The following is a 21,227-nucleotide window of genomic DNA, read 5'->3' on the forward strand; positions in this document are numbered from 1 at the left end:
AAAGAATATGGAACTAGAGACCCTGAGGTCAATCCCTGGAACAAATAAAACAATGGAATCATGTTGATGCCTTTTGTTTCTCAGCTCTTAAACAGGAATAGTTGTAGTAGCAGTTAAGTCATGGAATAGTCATGAAGCCAGGGATTGGGGGGTAAAGCATGAAGAGTCCACTCACATCCTGTGGCTCTATTCCTCCTGCTTCCTGGTGCTCCTTCACTGCTGTGTACCTGCTATGATGCCCAGGTGGTCTTTCAGACAGGTACAAGAGAATTTGCCATTATATTTACTTGCCTTTGTCTTTTACTTGCCACTTTTCTGTATCAATTGTAGGTGCCCAAATCACTCCTTTTTGTTTGGGCAATTGTTCCAGGACCAGCCCGTGCTGTTTCTGGAAAATTGCAATGAGCATGACATACCTGAATGATGTTGTAACCATGTAATATCTTGTACACACAGCACTTACACCTGTTTACATGTGTTACTCTGTCAAAACAACAATGAGGGTTTTGATGATAAAGGAAATACAGAGATCTCATCATTTACTGGAATCTTGGAAATTTCACCATCATAAGATTTGCAGGTGGATGGTCATCAATGTGCTTCTCAAGTTTCTAATTTTCTAAACCCTGATAAAAGAGGAAGAGTGTCAATCCAAAATTTCCACATAAGAAAAGCTATTTGCTTAGATATTTACAGGACTAACTCTGAATAGAGCAGACAAAAATCCCATAAGGCAGTGTTTGCAGACTAGATTTTAACTTCTTGTTCAAAATCAATATAATGATGAAATTTTAAATTCTTACTTCAATGCTGCCTCCCATCTGCATCTAGGAATGAACCCAATAGAGATTAATACAACCAAGCTCAGATACTCTGAAATATGAGCAAAAGAGACTGTTCTCCATGTGGTGGAGAAAGGAAATTGGCATTTCCCAAGAAAATTCTCTGTGTTTGATAGTTTCAATTTTCCTTCTATACAGTTTGGAACAATTTGGTGTTACTAGGAGGGAACTGTGGAGAATTTTACTCATTGTATTCTTATTTCAGTGTTATAGACTGAATATGTGTCTCCTCAAATTTTGTGTATTGACAACCTAATCCCCAGCATGATAGCATTTTCATGTGGGACATTTCAAAGGTATTTAGGCCACAAAGGAGGAGCTCTCATACACCACTGGTGTGCTCTTATGATAAGAGGTACAAGAGAGAATGTCCTTCTGTGCCATGTGAGGACACAGCAAGAAGGTGGCTGCCCTCACCAGACACCAAATCTGTGAGCACGTTGATCTTTAATTTCCCAGACTACAGAAATGAGAGAACTAATGTTTGTTGTTTAAACTACAGAGTGCATATGGTATTTTCTCATGGTCATACAAACTGACTGAGCCATTAAGTCTGTAAAACTTCATTTTCAAGAACTAAATATTCTCTCTCTCTCTCTCTCTCTCTCTCTCTCTCTTCAACTTTACTCTGTGGCCATTTACAGTTTTTATTTTAATGATTTAATCAAGATATTTTTATATGCAATAAATATACTAGTAGTTTGATGTATCTTAACAAATGTATATAGTTACATACCACAATCACAATCATGACATAGAATATTTACACTTCCCCTAAATTTCCCTCATGTAGTTTTGTATTCAAACTCCTCCCTGAAACTCTGACATATGGTAACCACTAATTTGCTTTTATCACTATAGTTTTGTCTCTTCTAGAAATTTACATAATTAAAATTGGTATACATACCCTCGAAGACTATATTTTTTTAAGGAAAGTGTTTTACTTTTTAAAATCTTGCAGTAGGATGCATTTTGACATATTGTACACAATGGAATACTACTTCTTATTCCTCTGGATGTACATAGTGCAGAGTCAAACCAGTAGTGTATTCATATATGTATATAGGGTAATAATTTGGGGGAAGTGTAACTATTCTATATCATAATGTCTGTCTCATTCTACCATCCTTCCCATCCCTACAGCGCACCCCTCCCCTCACTCCCCTCTACACAAACCAAAGTTCCTTCATTCTTTCCTACCCCCTGCCCCATTATGGATCAGTATCTGCTTATCAGAGAAAACATTTGGTTTTTTTTTTTTATTGATGTTGGCTTATTTCACTTAGCATGATATTCTCTAATTCCATCCATTTACCTGCAAATGACATAATTTCATATTATGGAAATAATATTCCATTGTGTATATGTACCACATTTTCTTTATCCATTCATCTGTTGAAGGGCATCTAGGTTGGTTCCCTAGTTTTTATATCCAAAGAGATTGGCAGAAGACTTGACTGTGCATAGGCTTTGTGGAGACACTATGCACAATTCATCTATTGCTAGGAGGTGGCTATGGTCCATAGTTAGAACTGCTGACTTGAAAGAAAGAAAGAGTGCAGATCATTTGTGTATATTGGGGTAGAAACAGCTTGTCTACATCAAGTGTTGAGTATTTGAGATGACTGATAAACAACAGCAAGTAATTAAAGGCTTATTTCAGGTATTAGAATAAAATAAATAAAAACATCCAATCATAAGCTTTTTAAAAGTCTGGAGATGCCTAGAGAAAATAAAAGAATTTTTAAAAAGAAAATCAATAATTAAAAGAGCTACTTGAGACTCACTGTAGACTGACAAAGGGTGACTCACACTCAAAAGCTCTCAAGAGATTTTGTTTTGCATCCAGAATATGCTTTAAAGATACAAAGGCCAGGCACAGTGGCACTCACCTGTAATCCCAGTGGGTTGGGAGGCTGAGACAGGAAGATGGACTTAAGTTTGAGAACAGCCTCAGCAACTTAGCAAGGCATTGTCTCAAAATTAAAGAAAAAAAATGAAAGGAGCTATAGCTATGGCTCAGGGGTTGAGTGCCCGTGGATTTAATCCCCAGTATGACCCACCCTCAGAAATAAAGATAGGAAACCTCTCTATTCAAACTTTGGTCAGCAGTGTCCTTCTAGAAGGGAAATATAATTTATGTATTTTCTTTCTAATATATAAAAGTGATATTCTTTTCTATTTCTTTGAAGTTTTACACCACATTTAGAATATATCAACTCCATATAAATTTTTTCAAACTAAATTCCAACATGATAAAAATTTAATAGATTAAATCACTTAGTTGAGTATCTACATATTTTATACATATTTTTAATTTATCTTTAAGATGCATGGTTAATTTTGACCACCTGTTTAGTAAGCATTATTTGTAAATCAATCTTTTTGTCCTATCATCATTTTCTGTAACAAAGAGGTCTCATTGAAACTATGTGTATTATTTTACTTACAACAGGTAGAGTTTGGAAGTCCTAATTTCCATCCTTGTAACAAGAAGCTGAGCAACCCCGAAATCAATGATTTTTCTTGGACCTATAAAAGAACTACAGTTGCAAGGCAAGTTGCTACACTAAGCTCTAAAGAAATAGATGAATGTCAAAAAATAAGTAAGGTTAGTTTACTTGCATGCAGCAGGTACTAAGGCATAAACAGGTAGAAACAACTAAAAGGCAGTCCTGAAAAATTTCTGGAAGTTGAGTACTAGCTTGAGAGAGAATTCTTTCTACTGAGGGGCAGACATAGAAATGTTCTACGTTTACATGGCTTTTATTTACTTCCATGTAATCTACCACAATATCATGGTCAAGAGCCAAGAAAAATTGTCTTGTGTCTTTGGAAAGGGAAGAGAAAAAGAACCATTTTTAAACATCCATAATGTTCTGGCATTAGGGTTCTCTAGAAAAACAAAATAGTATGTGTGTGTACATATATATATGTACACACACATATGTATATAAACATGAAAACATAGGAGATTAATTATAAGGGATTGACCTATGAAATTATGGAGGCTGGCAAGCACCCATCTGTAGTGGGGACCTAGCAGATATCAAATCAAGACACAGTGGTGCAATTCCAGTCTGGAGACCAGCAGGTGGAGACCCAAGAGAGCCAATGCTTCAGAAGTTTAATGGCAATTTTCTGGAAAATTCTCTCCTACTGTATTTAGTGTCCAGATGTTGATTTCTAATATCATTCCCCAATAAAAGGAAAGAGGGCTCCTTAAAGAAATGGTTCATTCAAAGAATGGGACAGTAAATATTTAAAAGGAGTCTAGAACATTTTGTAGTAGCAGAAAATAAGAAAATCCTAAAAAAAACAAAGCCAAATAAAACAAACAAGCAACAGAAATCATGATGATTGACTTATGCCCAAGAGACAAAGGATCAAATAGAAAGAGCTCCCAGTGGTCAAAGATGGAAAAAAAATTAAGCAACAAAATAAATAAATATTTTATTATAACTCAAAGTTTGAAATAAATATTTTCCATGAGTTCAATGAAGATACAAATAAATTATTGATGAATATATAATATAATATATCTTTAATAGGGAGAACAGAGAAATCTTCCTTGAAGAAAAACTTCAAATATTGTATATACATACTCTGTCTTTAAGGAGGTAGAGAATAACTCTCCACTTATTTAAGAGTGGACTGTGCATAGTTAGTTCCTGCCAAGGTAATACATGTAAACAGGGAAAGCAATGACTTCTCAATGGAGAAAACTGGCAAACACAACCTCAGCTAGGAGATCAAAGTTCATTTCTGCTATGGAAAATCAAGTGAAAAGGTGTATTCTCTCTACCCTGTGATAAAAATGACATCTTGGATCTGTGAATTTCCTCCCTTAATTCCAGTTGAATAGTAAAAAAAGACAGATAACCTCAATGGAGGAGTATTCTATGATGTGCCTAACTAGTATTCTTCAAAAGTTTTTGTGAAACTTAGAAAGCAAAGTAGTGCTGAGGAAATTTTAGTTAAGGACATGCCTTAACTAAATGCAATGCGACCTATTTCATGGAATTACAGCAGAAAAAAAGATATTAGGAAAAAATTAAAAATACTAAAAAAAAGTGGACTATAATAATAACAACCTACCAATGTTGAGTGTTTAATTACAACAAAACTGTGTTGCTGGTGTAGCATGTTAAGTGGGTGTACGTTATATGGAATCTCTTTGTTCTTCTCAAATTTCCCTGCATCTAAAAATGTTCAAAAAATTAAGTGTACCAAGAAAAAAACAATTCAGAATACAACTGCATGTCCAGGGACTTCTTCCTTTTCAATTTCTCTGTAAATAAGTCTACTTAACTGTTTTCAAATAATTTTCATGAGTTTCGGAATTTTCCAAAGGGTTTGAAGTTTCTAAAACTTGTGAAAAGGCAAATTAACTCAAGGATCTATAAAATATTACCTCTTTGGTTTTAAATTGCCCTCAAAGTCTACTTTCATTTTAAAGTACCAATATTTATCTTACCCTATTGGTTTTAGATCATCAACAAATGAATACAGTATTCTGAAGATTAAATAGAAAGCATATGGAAATATGGGCATAAGTGAGTTGGAAGAACATTACAATATTTTTTAAAACAGCTACTGGGGAAATAGAAAGGGAAAAGGGGTGTTATCAAGACCAGGTTCCAGCTCACAGTTAGTCTTTCTCATGAACTACTACAGTAATTACAACACCTGAATAGATCACAAAGAAAAGAAATTAATGTAGAATAACATTTGATCTTACCATTAAAAATTTATCAATGATTGGCAAGGTGTGATGGCATATACATATAATCCCAGCTTCTCGGGAGGCTGAGGCTGGAAGATCATGAGTTCAAAGCCAGTCTTAGCAAAATCGACGCACTAAGCAACTCAGTGATACCCTGTCTCTAAATAAAATACACAGTAGGGTTGGGAATGTGGCTTAGTGGTCAAGCGCCCCTAAATTTAATTCCCTCTCCCACCCTCTCCTTGAAAAAATCATCAATGATTGCAAATAAACATCTGAATTAGAATGGGGATTTTTTTTTTTTTTTGCAAGGGCTTTCTGTCATGTTTCCTGCAAACCACTCAAACTTTCTCAATACCATTTCATATTGGAATCTTTGATACATACTAAAACATGTTTTTCCCTGTATTGACTTAACAACTCTCAGTGTTACATGAAAGAACTATGAATAACAAATTAACAATTATTGAACAAGTCTCTAATCCAACCACATACTAAATTGTGTTAAAATCACTCTGGACTAGTATGTATGAATATACTGATGTGGTATCAGATAATTATATTTGGTTTATTTTAAGTTCAGAAAACAAACCTGAATGATTTTGGAAAAAAAAAAAGTATGTTTTGAATCCCTAAAGTTGATTCATGTAAAGCCTGGTCCTCATATATAGTATAATTTCTTTTGTGTTAATATCAAAGTTGGTAGGTTGTGAGTATTGTATATTTTTCTTATCTGGAATGTACCAAATAATATGTAACCCTTCCCAAGGGCATTTTTGCAACCAGAACAGAGAATTTGAAACACCCACAGATCCCTACTTGGTGCTCATATTGAAAACACAAATGATATCTACTAGATTTTTGTATTTCCATAATACTTTAATGTAAATGTGTCTTTTTTCTTCCTGATAAGGAAAAAGGAAAATTAAGATGAAATACATTCAAAACACTATATTTTGGTCCCAGGGGATTTTTAAAAAATGTATGTTTTGAATCCCTAAAGTTAGTTCACAGATATTCTCTTCATTCTCTGTGTTCTCTATTGTTTCACCATTTCATTTCTTCAGGGTCTTGCAGGCACTTTGAAAATTGTCCATGTTTCCTTGCATTTTTTGAACTATAATTAAGGACATCTATTTATTCATCAGGTTCCTAATATGATAAAACACATTATTCCTCTGCATCAGCATATCATATCATAAGATTTGGAATAGAACAATAGGAAAATGTTCTATTGTTCATATCCCCTTTGAGCTTATAGCCACATTACAGAAAACTAGCCACACACAGTGACAAATTCAGCTGGGCATCCTTAGGAAAACTGCTTTATATCCTTTTGTTCCTGCCTGTATGTACACAACATGAGTCCCACTTCCCAGATGCCAAACTTTATTTCTGATTTGTCTCAAGCCTGCCCCAAGGTATTGTTGTTAAGGGTTTCCCATGACACAGGCTACTATTGTCATCCATCTAAATGATTCCTGTTTTCCCTGAGAAACAAAACTAGTGACTGGAAGCTGCATTAACAATTAATGAAGTTCCCTCAACTTGTTATTCCCAAGTCCCCTGTATCCCAAACACCAGAGCATCCTCCCGTTTGTGTTTTGTTTTGGGCTCAACAGTTTCACTGCTGGAGCTGAAGGTTATGATCTTAATTACATTCAGGTACTCATCCTGGTGAGAATGTTGTGGAAACACAATGGGAAACGTAACATAGCAATTTAGTGCATAGTTTACAATCTTACATTGCTACCCCAACCCCTTGCTGCTGAAAGGTGGAGGCTTGCTATGTAATGTTGCTTTGGGTGAATGAGCAAAATCCTTTGTCTTCTAAATATGGGCCATTATATGATGGGAAGGTCACAGATCTATCTCAACCTTATGTGATTTGGAGGACTTGAGTAGAAAAGGAAAAAATACCACATTTCTCTTATTAATGAGTGTCTTTGAACCTCAGAAGGGTCTCATTTGTATACCCTCTAGATAATCTATCTATATATTTAAGGAGTTTACAAAGCAAGGCAAAAGAAAATAACCTTGAACATATTACAAAAGAGCTATGTTGAAAAATGCTATAAATATTTACTAAATACAATGAGACATTTGCTAGGGACTGGGGAACCAGAAAATTACAACCATTTAAGAGAAATATCTTTTACATTAAATTTAATTGTAGTTTCTGGTGACTGAAGACAGGTTGGGAAAAAAAAAAGGTGAGGGGAAACAATAACAGCAGCAACAAAATCCCTCATAAGTTTAATAGCCACACACTGACTTTAAATGTGTAGAAGACCTCTCCAAACACAATTTCTGAAATGTAGAAGAATCCTGCTTTATTGGAGACTCTGGCCTCCTGCCCATTCATGAGATGAATCAGAACACCAGATATGCAGCTCTGCTCTGCAATGTTGTTCTGTGTACTTTTATTTTCATTTCCTGGAGATTCTGCTCTACACCAGATATATTTGCATGGCTCTCCCCACCCCACCCCCTGCATCCTGATTCTCTTGGGTGAAAATCATGTCGTCTTTCAAGAAAAACAAAACAAACAAATAAGCAAACAAAAACTTCATAAAGGAATTTTGGTCAGAACAGGATTAAATATCTTTGTGACCAATCTGGCCCCCCAAACAATAACTACCCATGGCTCTTCCTTCCGCTTCAGGAGACTGGGTTTCAAGGTATTAAAAGAGCAAACAAAATAGTCCAAAATGACACAAAGCAGAAGTCAGAGTTGGTTTTCAAAGTGATTTTACAACTTCAGCTGCATTTTTACAAAGAACTTAGTGAAGTGTCCAGAAAATATAGATGAGAAGGTTGTTCAATACATTTAGAAATTTGGTTATCTTCGTACCTCTTTCTAAAGGCCTAGAATGGAAGTCAATGTTTTATACGTAGACAAAAGGAAAATGGTAGAATGGAGAAAAATAACCCCTAGCCTCACTCTGATCAAGAGTTATCCTTGAGAAAATCAACACTACCATGTTTTCAGTTATTTGTTGATTATCTCATTCTCTTGTCTAGAATGTAAGCTACCTCTGAGTTGGGACGGGTTTGTGTTCACCAGAACAGGACATGAGAGACAGTGAATGCACTAAAACACTAGGTTGAAGGAATATTGCCCATAAACCTGTCAACTCAGAGAGAATAAATGTATGGTTGCTACAGACTGACTGCTGTTTCCCCTAAATTCATCCATTGACAACAAATCCCCAGTACTTTAGAAGTGATGCTATTTGGAAACAGTCCCTTTAAAGAGGTCACTAGGGGAAATAAGGGTATAAGAAACTCACCACAACACAAGAGGGTCATCTGCAACCCTAGGGGAGAGGCCTCAGGAGAAATTAACCTACTGCCACTTTCTAAAAGTTTTTCTTGGACTTCTGGCCTCGTGAAATATAATAATATAAATTTCTGTTGTTTAAGCCATAAAGTGTATAGGTTTTTTGTTTGTTTGTTTGTTCGTTTTTGTTTGCTTGTTCTTTGTTTTTTCAGATAGGGTAACTCTAATGAACTTATATAATGCCTCAGAATAGTACAGTTAGATCAAATGTAGGGTGTCCAATAAAATTTGAGTACATGAAAGCTTGATTAATAATGATTTGTTTCCTTTTCTTGGTGTAAGTTTGTCTCTTGGAAATTTGAGAAATTTTTTAATAAAGCAAATACATAATTTTTATAAAAATTTAAAATTACTGTTTATCTGAAATTCAAATTTAAATAAGTGTACCATACTTACTAAATCAAGTAAGTAAAACTTAAGAGATATGAAGAATATTTCACAGAGATAATGCTATTTATCAAAAAAAAATTGGTGGGGGTCTGAGGAACTTCGAAATCATAGAAATCAGTATGAACAGACTACACCAGAAATTTTCATCAAATTCTCTTACTGTGTATAGCAATCAGAGTCCAGGAACATTTTATGTATTCAGAAATGACAGCTTAATTAGATATGGAATTGCCATCTTATGACTCAATGGTTTCTAAACTTGGGAGCTTAAAAAAATCACAATTCTTCGATACTCACCCAGACTAATGGGTCACTAATTTAATGTGACTAAAACCAGCTCAATCTAAACACATCTCTCACCCATAAACCAAACTGGGCAGGCTGAGAACTATTACATGGTCAGTCTCTGCAGAATTAAATGTGAAACCTTGATAAACTCTCTGACAAAGGGAATACCACATTAAAATGGCTCCTTGGAAACATCTCTATTTCACATGATATTGCATCAGAAATGCTTTAACTTTTTATTAGGTCAAAGTTGTATTGATGCACACACAGAGTACAAGCACATTCACTTTGTGTGTGTGTGTGTGTGTGTGTGTGTGTGTGTGTGTATGCATGCACACAAAATTGGCCATGTCCATCTTGTTATAGAAGTAGAGATAAACAAACTACCCATGGATTTTTACTTAAAAATCAAAGGCTATTGTTTCTTGGTGGTATAGGAATCCCTCAGTCTAGAGAGTAAAAGCTATATGTTATTGACACAGGACCTATTCAAAATTAATGTTAGGTAGCACAGTGTCTTCTCAAGTATAGCTTGCAGAATTTGCTGATTCTAGAAGATTAATTTATAATTTACATTGTAAATTTCATGAGGGTAGGTAGAAAATATAATTACACTTACAGTTCTTAGAGAATAGAATAAGTGGCCAATAGTAATGATTACATTAAGACTAATACCTACTTTTTGGAGGCTGGCTGGTGAGGGGATGTCAGGTAATGACTGGGGTCACAAGATAAAACCATGAAGAAGGAAGGAATCAGAAAAGAAATTAAGCAAATAAGGGTAAAGGGGAATGCACATAGTTAGGCACATACATAAAGATGGTCTATGAGAGGCCATTCGTATTAGCCTGGGAGAATAATTTACAGGTGTGTTCTGTGGAACCAGATGCCTCTTTACCCGTAGAAACTGCATTTTGTGAGGTTATGAAGGAAATCATTTTCTGACTTTTCAATGTTTTTCTCTTCTTATCTAATGATAAACTATACAGCCTCTGGAGAAGACCTTCTTCCCAAATCATTCTTCTGGGATTTCTAACCATAACAGCATGCTTGCTTGACCATAAGAATAAGTACGGAATTCAGAGTAGCCAATGAAAAGAGCCCATCTTTATGACCATACAGATCGCCTCAATGACAGTGAAGAATATATGCCAAGTCAATCTGACTTCTTGGGAGATGTCATTTAATAGTCCGTGGGAGTAAAACGGTATTTCCCCCTTGAATAACAGACAGTGACACTGTGACCCAGAGCTGCCAGTGACAGTGATCCCTGCCACATGCAGAGCACAGGAAGAATGAGGCCAACAAGCACTCAAAATATAGGAAGAAGAGCACGATAGTCTATATTATTCTTTCCCTCTATGTCTATGTATCTGTGTCCATTTTTCTTTCTTTCTCTCAGACCCATGTGTACACGTGCACACACATATACACACAATTGTTATACCACATTCTGTTGACCTTGAGGTTGACTCTGTTCCCATTGTGTGTGTATGTGTGTGTGTGTGTGTGTGAGTAAGTGTGTGTGGTGAGGTTCAATGTTCCAACTAATTCCCCATTTTGCTTGGAGGGGTTTGTGTTTTCCTGCCACCAACAACCAGAAATATCCTGATTGATTTCAAGTATCACTTTTACCATCATATGGTCAAGAATGTATTTGAACTTCGTTCCATGTTATTTTAGTTTATCTACAGCTATTGTTAGGGAGGTAAATCTTCATGTTTATCTTGATAGCTATCCCTCTGTATTTGGAATCATTTTTCCTTGAACTTCTACTTTTAGGGACAGTAAAACAGAACAAAATGTTACTGGGTTCAGATGAGAAATGGATATTCAATGAAGTTCAGATTGTTCTCAGTGAAACATTACCATGCACGACTGGGCCTGTCTGCATGTGGTCTCTTAAGTATTCTTGGAATATTTCTGTATTTGGATCATTGCTGAAATTTACCCTTTCCTCTACTCTCCTTGAATGGATTCATTCCAGTTTTCTACACTATGTTTCAGCTTCTCACTGCAAAGCCTTCTTTTGACTCAGGCCATGTCTGGTTGCTTACCTTTGAAAAACATCATTTCCTCATATATCTTCTTCAATTAGGTTGAAAAGTGCCATTTTTCATCAGCTGAGGAAGACCGAAATTTTCTTTTAGAATTAACCTCTTTCTTTATTCATACAGATTATCTGTATTTGAGTTATAAGTGAAAAATTGGAGGAGGAGTATTTTCATGTATTATAAAATAATACAATAATCTAACATGGATAGAAGCTATACCTTCCTTTGAAATAACAGATGCAGTTGTACAAAATGAGATGGGGTGGAGAACAATAAATATTTATTCATAACTTGCTTGTTTTCTATCAGATGTATAAGCTATGGTGTCTTCTTTGGTCTGTTCTCTTCATGGGTTTGATCCCTGACTGAAAAACTGTCTTTTCATTTTTAATTTAATTTTTTTAAAGGATTTCTGTCTTTTGGAAATGCAATTAGATTTTCCAGGACATCTGTCTGTCAAGAAGGATAATGGCATTTCCAGTGCATATTCACCGAACAGGAATCTTCATCTAAGGCAGGACTTTGGGGGATACGTGGAAACAACAGAAAGTCCTGGTCTCCTGGGCCTGGTAATTTAATAGAGCTGGCCATCCAGCTGCATTTCGAAGCAGCTCTTCACACAGAAGTCAGCAATTATCTTCTCAGCCCAGGTGACAGATGGTAGGAAAGCATTCTCCTAGGCCCAGGAGTTGGCTCCTACATCTGTGAAGACATTTTTCATCAGGCTCCCTTTGCATATTCATGGTATGACAGGCTTCAGTGTTATTGAGTGGGCCAGACCCCTTTAGCCCTGTCAGGCCTTGTTCTTCCCTTATTCTATGCATCTTCAATCTCCTTCACAGGCTCCAGTTAAATCAAACACACAAATGGACCCAAAATATATATATTTTTAAACTCTCACCAACCTCTGGGGAGATAGTCCAAGGCAGAAAGTCCCACAAACTTAGGAAAAACAAAACAAAAAGCACCTACTTAAGCAATCAAAAAACACATTCTTGACTGGCCTAGGAAGGGATATTCAATTCATATTATTTTCATGCTGTTTTTTTTTTATTTTTTTGTCACAAGAATAGAAGTTCCTTGAGGCCAAGAATTTTATGGTATTCACCTGGTAGCCCTAAATAACTCTTTAATAAATGTTTGCAAATAAGTGAATATATTGACCCATTAGTGGGTAATTGGTTGAGAAGGTACTGACATGCTACAAATAGCAAAGGGTCTCATGGTTGAGGGAAAACAGAGACAGAAGATAGTGCTGAAGGAAATTCTGTGCTATTTCAGCTGAAAGCCACACTGGAGCCACAGAAATCTGTCAACTCAGAACAGACACTGGCCTGGATTCCAGGTTTTGTTCTGATCCAAGACATGTAAGAGTTGTTTCCTGAGAGTCTCAGGTCAGCTCCTTTCTTGTCCTTTGCTTTGAAGGCTTCTGGTGCCACAGTTCATCTCCTCCTCACAGCTCTTGTACTGAGCCTCAACCTCAAGGCTATTGCTATTTAGCTGGAGCCCTGTGATTTTACCCAGTCTTGGCCTCCATATGTTAGGCTACATTTTTATCTTGATCTTTCCTGAAGTTGGCCTGATGGCCATATATTCCTAAGACTTCAGCTTGTGAGTCTGAATCCCCAAATTTGTCACATTCCCATGAACATCATAGGACGTGGTGGCACACGCAAATAGACAAAATTTGCTGTATTTTATCAAGTGCTCATATTTTTAGAGGGTACATTAAAATTAAACATAATTCTGTTAATTAAATATATTCTTTCTTCTTTTTAAAAAGAATATCAAGGACAAGTCTATCCACACAATAGTCTATGAGTTCCATGTAACCTTCTCAGGGTTATTGGAGTCCCTTCTCATCCAGAGACAAAAGTGGGGAAATTGGAACTTGTACATAATGTCACAGGGATGGGCCACATTTCCTAACCCAGCATACCTGTATTTGACAGATTTAGGGTAGACATAATTTTGAGGTACATGGAACTTCAGTGTTTTATTTGAATTTCCTTTTTTTTTTGGTAGAACTTATAGTTAACATTTTTTTCTGTTTCAATACAAATAACAAGTAGCAATGGAAATATAAACAAAACGTTCTCTGAAATTTCAAAGCTTCATGGCATGTTTGATTGGTACCTACATGACAATTCTTCATGAAGCAGTGATCAGGCATGACGACTCCCAGTAGGCTAGGGAAAACATGATATATTCCAGACACTTGGTGATTTCTACCTTCTAAATGGCCTTACCTAGTATGTATGTGTGTATGAGAGAGAGAGGCTATTCTCTATTCTATTAAAAAAATATGTAAGAACTTTTATTTCAAAATGACTAGGAGACTCCACTATAAGTCTTTCAAAAACACTATAGAACGTAAGCATTCAACTTTCAGCAGCTACCAAGGTCAATGACTTGACCAACCTTGCGAAAGATGGATAGATACCATGAAGCATAACCAAGTTTCTTAGGCAGTGCTGAACATATCTCATTTTACTCCTCAATGAACAGTTGGCTGTTGTGTTTTGACATATATTTTAGGAATCATCCTGAGTTTAAAAATATTACAACAACAACAAAAATAAAAACAAAGTAAAATGTGGGTCAGAATCAAAGACACAATAGATCAAGGAGATCACTTTGTTCACAACTATGATCTTTAATATGACCAAATCCTCCTATTTTGTAGCTGTCAATTAGATAATTTTGTCAGGTATGTTACAACTAATGGATAAGCATCAAAGCTGCCCCTCATTATTTTCTGTAATTTCTGGGAACCACCAGGCATTACATATGCTCAGAAACTCAGTCTCATATTCTTAATCTCCTCCTAGATTTGCCTGTGACCTGATATATCCATTTCTAACTTCTCCATGGAGCATAGTAGGGTCAACCAGAGGCTATTGCTGTGAGGTAGCCACTGTCATCCACATAGCTTCCTCCTCCAGGTTTCTCCCCCAGACAGAGAGCCCTTCTGCCCAATCTACCTTGCCTTTATGACTCTAGTCTGGTGTTTTAGAAAATATAATATATATTGTCAGTGGAGCTATCTAAGTGTTTTTTTTTTCTTTCTGACTATACTCCGTGTCTCTGAGGTGAGGAATGGTCTCAGAGACTATATGAGGAATAAAAAAAAAGTGCAAAGTTCTATTTTAAAATCTAACCATAGATCAGACCCCAGGAATTCTACTTACATCCATGGTCTTCTACTCTTGACCCTCCTTGTACACATCATTTTATATAGCTGGATGCCTGGGCAGGAGGTACTTGTTAGTCAACAGATCAGGATGACAGTACTATGTCACTATTCACTGGGTGCTTACCAGGCCCCAGCCCTGGAAGCCCACAGTGAAGTGTGAATAATCACTGTAAACAGCTCAGTGCAATTGAACAAGCACAATTTGGTGAGTATGCTAACGGTAAAGAACATTGGGAGAAAGTCACAAGAAAGATTTTGCTTATATCAGAAACAGCAAAACCAAAAGTACAGGCTAGAAAGTGACCTTCCTGTTGAGACATGTGAGCTAAGGAGGAGCCAGGCAGCAGAAGGATATGTTTAGGCAAATGGTCACCAGTAAAACACACTCTGAGCTAGAAATGAATGTGGACTTTTCCAGATATGAAAGAGAGATCCTGTGGTCAGATTTTCCAAGCCAACATAATAATGACAGTAATTCAGGATAAAGAGAGAAACATCACCTTAAAGACCATGTCCTAATGTTATCAAGGAATCACCAAATACAGTCAAGAAAAGTTCCTTTTGTGATTGAGACCAAGAAGAAGACAATACAGTATAATCTCGAATGCAAATAACTTGTGAACCCAGTATAATCACAAGCTTCCTAAAAAATGATCTTTCAAATTTGATTTTGCCTCAGACTTTTCCTTTGGATAAAGGTAACATGTATATGTTATCACTACATCGAAGTATGTCTTTGGATGTCCCAAAAAGCATAGGGAAAATACCTATTCCAGAAATCATCTATGCACAAGGAAGAAGAAATTAGCAACGGTACAGAATAAATAACTTCAGAAGTGTGACAATAATGCAATATATGTATCTGACTTGGGTGGGAGCACCACACAGCTGATAAATTAGCCAGAGCAGCAAAATTCAACTGAACTTGCAGTTTCTGGGATACACATTGCCAACTCTTAGGATGCTTGAGGACTGCCTTATTCTTATGTCAGGACTAATCTATGCACTTACCCTGAAAAGCTCACATGCAATGGTGAAGTGTGCACCTCCAAATGTGATTGACAAAGTGAGGGTCCAAGGCTCCCAGGACCCCACCTTTGAAGTAAGCCTCCTATTTTTTTCTCAATTGTAAAATTTCAAGCTGAGCATCACAACAATATACTAATTTCCATTTTTTAAATAAATACTTAATTCCTCCTTAATGTCATATCATAAATCTATCTGGTAGTTGTTAGTATTTACTAACATCTTTTATAAAGAAAGGTAATCTTGAGTCAAGATATAAAGAAATGCAAATACCTAGGTACAATTAGTATTTTCTCATTAAACTTCAACTGTTTCTAATAACTTTTTAATTTAACCTTGATTTTCTTTCCATTGCTAAGGAAGGAAGCACCTTCAACTACTTTTTCATGAGGACAATTATTCAGGATCTCTTAGTACATGCTGCTGTAAGAAGAACATGAGGAGAGTTAAATAGGCACTCACACTGACCTTGAGTAGTTTATGATCTAAGTAGAACATTATGATGCAGAAATATATCTTCAGGGAATGCATTAGAGACCTTACATTACTTATGTATTTAAATTATGTGCAAGCAAAAAGGTAACAGAATTTAATTCAGTGATGAAGAAGGGAAGAACTTCAGTTTAAGGGAATGTATCAAAGATAGCTTTATGCTTAGAAAGACTGTTTGAAGAATTAGCTGTTTTAGAAGTGTCTTTCTAAAGGGAAGAGAATCTTAGTGAATCAGGACTAGAATTATCTTAGATCACTTGTGGCAGTTATCAGACATATAAAGGATGTTGCCCATGCATATATATTTGCCTAGAAAACATGTTATATTGCATAAGAGTAAACATGTTCCTGCTGTTAATATAAAATAAATAATTAAGTGGAACAATAAGGGTTTGGGTCAGTTATAGAAAGATTTAGATAAAGGAGACTGGCTTTAGCTATTAAAGGTCATACTGAATATGAAACAGTATAGGAAAATAAAGTGGGGCCATTTTGGTCAGGTGATGTGGCATAACACCTGTACTCCCAGATACTAAGGAGGCTGAGACAAAAAGAACACAAATTTGAGGTCAGCTTGGACAAATTAACAATATCTTCTCTCAAAATAAAAAGAAAGCTAAAAGGAACAGCTAGTGTAGCTCAGTGGTTCAGCACCCCTTGGTTTAAGCTTCCATACAGTAAATCAGAACAATCCAAACCAAACCAAACCAAACAAAGGAAGGATCAGTAAAGCAGATAAAGTAATTACAGAATTACTTGGGAAAATCTACTGGATTTGGTCAGTGTGGACTTGATGATTGAGAGTTATGAATACTACAAGAAGGATCATATAACTGTCTCATTTTAAAGACAAAATGTCTGCAATGAGCCTTGTGTAATGCCACCTGAGTCGCTCTCTTTTTCTGATCTGGTAGTATGCCTTCCTGTTCAACCTCAATCTTTACCTTCTTTCCTGACCTCCCTCATAATATCTTTTCCAAGTTGCATTCTACCTACCTTGTTCTGAATAACACAACATGCCTCCAGTGTGTGTATTTTTCCCAGACACTGCCACATATAGAGAGTCAAACAGTGACAATCATTAATAAATATCCTACCTATGGGCCAAAGCAAGGTTGTGTAAAAGAGAGCAGACCAAACGTACATCTTCTCACAAGTGTTTTAGTTCTGTTCAAATAAAGATGCTTTGTATCTTATATCCAGAATCTTACAGCCCACCCAAATTAAACATAAAGCACAAGCAGACATTCAAATGCTATTGCCCTTCCTCTACATCACTTACATTATGTTTCTCTTATAAACCTTTCTTCTTTTACAAAGCTTCCAATGAATATTTTATCCGACAACTATAAATCCCTTCTCTGAATTCCTGAATTTATTCTCCTCAAAACTTTATATTGTACTCTGTTCAATAAACAGGTCCCCTGGACTTTAGTGAGGTAACTGAGCCTTAATCTTCTGAATCTCTTCCTTTACTGTGGTCTGCACATATGAAGATGGGTTAATATATTACTAATGTTCAGTTAGACAAATTCAGATTTATTATCTCTCCTCCCAAGCTTTTAGTAATTAGAATCCTCTTAACCTGGGTCCTGAGCCACACCAACATGATGGATAAAGTGCTACTCCTATCATTTCTACAATCCACTGTCATTTGGGGAAATAGCACAAAGTGTTTATTTTTTTTATTTTTTGCCTTGTGAAATGAGGCTGATAATTCCTGCTCCTTCTTTCCTTTTTCACTGATTTCAGGAAAAAATGCAGACTAAGAAAAGAAACTCTTTGAACTGTCTGGGAGAAAAATCCCATTTAAATCCTCTGTATTATTAACCAAACTCCAAAACTGAAAGGCTTAGTTTGGCTTTTACACTTCAAATCCACCATGTTCTTGGGCAGATTGGACTTGACAAATCATATCACCATCCATCGCTCATTCTCAGCAGCTCCTGTTGCTGCTGAAGTTGTGGGGAAGATGACAGAAGGGGCTGGAGGAAGCAGATGGATTGGGTGTTGTAGAGGGAAATTCAAATTTCTCCAATACGCTAAAACTTAAAAGTTTCACCAAGAAAATAAATGAAAGGCTCAACAGGGAAATAAGTTGGTGTACACTACCTAGAATAAAACCATTAGTAATCAAAATCTAAATATTATTGTTGATTTAACCTCAGAAGTCACTATTTTGTTCCCTTATACCACCTTTTCGGAAAAAATGGATAGAATGAAACCAGTTTTCATTACCAATCATTGCGTTTTTTTTAAGTTTTCTTCCCCACAATGATGCCCCACATCTCTCCTCTAATGTGGAGTTACACCATCTAAATTTTATAAGCATAAGTGATGAAGTTAAATGAAAAGATAAACATAAATGCAAAAGTTCCTGGGGAAAGTAAGATATATTATGTGGTCTATAAAATGATTATTGCTACTGATTCTCCCATTAAATTCCATCAAGTGTTGTTTTGTGCCATGATATGAAATTCCTCTCACTAAGATATCTTTTGAGTTCAGAAGAGAGGCAATGGTGCTACTTACACAGAACCCAATGTACATTTTGTGTCCTCCTGGGAAGCCGACATACACTGACATGGGTCTGGGTACCCTGGAGTTTTTCTCATGACAGAAGAAAAGACATAAAAGTTTGATGACAAAGTCATTTTGAGAAATTAACTTTGGTTAATTTATCTGACCTTGCTTTAAGAGGTACAGCTATGCTGAGTCCGCAGACGACTTCAGCCCAGCGGTGCTTGGCTAGTGACTTTTTAGTATAGGTAGTGGGTTTGTCATGATTGTTTTTTTTTTTCTTTTTTCCACAGTGAATGGTGCTTTCCTCATACTCTGTATTTCCTTTACTGAAAGAAATTACTTCCATTTGCCTGGAAATGTCCTTTTCTCTATCTCCCTTGCTAAAAAGCATAAAGCGACAATAAAAACTGTTTGAACAATGGATTCTCCATTCCCTGAACTTAAAACATTTACCAACTAGTATTTATGCACTAATGTGAATGCTTCAAGAAAATGTGATACTGTGAATTACAAAAACATGTATGGGGTTTTCATTCCTATTTTCTTGCACACGATTCTTAAAATCCTTATAATTTTGCATGGAATATATGTCCTTTGAGTGTTATTGATCAGTGACTGGGGACCCCTGGATAGTTTGAGGATGGTGGCTGGTCATCAAAAAGACCAAAACATGAAATTAGGAGGTTGGAACTTTCAATTGCATACACCAACCTCCAAGGAAGAAAATGGTAAGACTAACCTGATCACCAATGGCTAATGATTTCATCAATCATGCCAGCATAATGAAGCCTCCATAAAATATTCAAAATCACTGGTGTTATTGACATTCCTGAAAGTAGAATACACAGAGGTTACTGGGGGATCGTGCCTAGAAAGGCATAGAAGTTCTACGTCCTTTTCCACAAACCTTGCTTTATGCATCTCTTTATCTGGCTGTTCATCTGTATCCTTCATAGTTCCTTTATAAAAGCCATTAAATGAAAAGTAATTATTTCCATAAGTTTTGTGAGACACTCTTGAAAATTAATCAAACCCTAAAAAAGGGGATCATGGTAATCTTGATTTATAGCCAATCAGAAGTACAGGTCAAGAATGAGATTTACTGTCACCTGAAATTGATGGGAGGTGGGAGGATCTTAGTTGCTGAGCCCTCAGTCGGTGGGATGTCATACTGTCACTAGGTAGACAATATTAGAACTGAATTGAGTTCTGGGATTCCTGGTTAATATCTAATGGAGACTTTCTTGGTGTGTGAGAAAAACCCTTCTGACATGTTTGGTGTCAGAAATGTTATGTTCAGTGATGTGAGAATAGGAAGAAACACTGAATTTTTTCCCTTCTATCTTAGAAGTGGTATCAAAGTGGAATATTATAAAGAGATAGGAAAGAAACATTATTTTTCCTGTTCTCACACACCACTCAACACCACACTTCTTAAACAAGCTGTTTGTGGAATTTTCTACATAGCTCGAGTAATTCTTCAGCAGACACCAACTGTGTATCCTGTAGTTTCATTCAATTATGATATCATTTACCCGAAGTTAACATTACTTTCCACAGATTAAAGGCACAGTCACCCCCAAATGCCCCCTACTTTACATTCAAATCACAAGTTGCAGGTTGTGATTCATTTTTCTGACTGAAGTGACACAAGAGTTATCACAATCTCCTTTGGGGGTTCAATTAATTTGTTTTAATAGATCACGAAACTCAGGGAAACACTTATGTCTACTGCTTATTATAAAGGATGTTATAATGCATACAGTTGAAATCTAGATGAAGAGAAATATAGGGAAATGTATGTGGGTATAAGGCATAGAGCTTCCAGTCTATCTGAATGTTCCAGCCTCTAGACCTCTTCATATATTCAGCTTTCTGGAAGCCCCCCAGACCCAGTCTTTATAGATTTTCATGAAGGCTTCATTATGTAGGCATGGTTGATTAAATCATTGTCCACTGATGATAAACTTAATATTCAGCTCCACTCTTCTCCCTGGAGGTTGGAGGCTAAAACTGAAAGTCCCAACCCTTATTGGGTTTCCCTGACAACCATTCTCCATTTTGAAACTATCCAAGCACCCAATCATCAGTTATCTCATTAACATACAAAATATACTTATAACTTTAGAGAATCCAAGTCTTCAAAAGCTGTATACCAAGAACCATGGGCAGAGATCAAATATTTGTATTTATTATATCCTAATATCATAGGAACAAACTTTAGGGTAATAAAAGTAAAATGATCTTCTATTGTAAAACACTGTGTTCTGGAAAAAATGGCTATGCCATGATCCGGAACAAGCCCCAAGTGGAACTTTTTATGGTCCAATATTCTATGGAAAGAATT

Source organism: Spermophilus citellus (genome assembly GCF_964194105.1).
Source record: "Spermophilus citellus genome assembly, chromosome: 12".
Lineage (NCBI taxonomy): Eukaryota > Metazoa > Chordata > Mammalia > Rodentia > Sciuridae > Spermophilus > Spermophilus citellus.